The sequence below is a fragment of the Orycteropus afer genome, unplaced genomic scaffold (assembly GCF_000298275.1).
Source record: "Orycteropus afer afer isolate SDZICR_OR568_19922 unplaced genomic scaffold, OryAfe1.0 scaffold00036, whole genome shotgun sequence".
NCBI lineage: Eukaryota > Metazoa > Chordata > Mammalia > Tubulidentata > Orycteropodidae > Orycteropus > Orycteropus afer.
In genome coordinates, this window is record NW_006921623.1 from 14,750,781 (window position 1) to 14,751,737 (window position 957).

The window sequence follows — 957 nt, forward strand, 5'->3', positions numbered from 1 at the left end:
TGAACTGCAAAAGGGTTCATCTTTGTTGTCTGCACCTCCCATGTACCTCTCTATGTCTTCCTCTTCCTCAGTTCCACCATGTTCATCACTCATATTTGGTACATTGCCCTTCTCTTCACCCAAATCAATACTTGTCTCTACCTATCTAATGGTATTCCCTACCATCCCCTCCCACCCTGGTAACCAACAAAGAAAATTTCCTTCCATATATAAACCATTCCTTTTACAATAACAGACTAATACAAATATCTGTCCTTCTGTGATTGACTTATTTCACTCAGCATAATGTACTCCAAGTTTATCTATGTTATGCAGTGTTTTGCAGATTCATTATTTTTTAGGGATGCACATTATTTTTTAGTGTTGCATAGTATTCCATTGTGTGTATGTATCAAAGTTCGGTTATCCATTCCTGAGTTGATGGACACCTAGGTTGTTTCCATCTTTTGCCTATTGTAAATAGTGCTGCGATGAGCATGAATGTGCATATGTCTGTACTTGTCATGGCTTTCACTTCCATAGGATATGTACCTAGTAATGGAATGGTTGGATCAAATGGTATTTCTGTTTCCAACTTTTTCAGGAATTGCTATAGTGCTTTGCACAGTGGTTGTACCATTTTACAGTCCCACCAGCAGTGTAGGAGAGTCCCAGTCTCTCTGCATCCTCGCCAGCATTTGTTATTTTCTATCATGTTGAGCTTTGCTGCTAGTGTTGGGCAAAATGGTATCTCGTTGTTTTGATTTGCATCTCTCTAATGGCTAATGATTGTGAGCATTTCTTCATATATTTGTTGGCTGCCTGAATTTGTTGGCCTCCTTGGTGAAGTGACTATTCATGTCTTCTGCCCATTTTTTTACTATTTTTTTTATTTTTTATTAGGATTTGGGTGAAGATTTACAGAGTAAATTCACTTTTCATACAGCAGTTCACATATACTTTGTCTCATGTCATTGA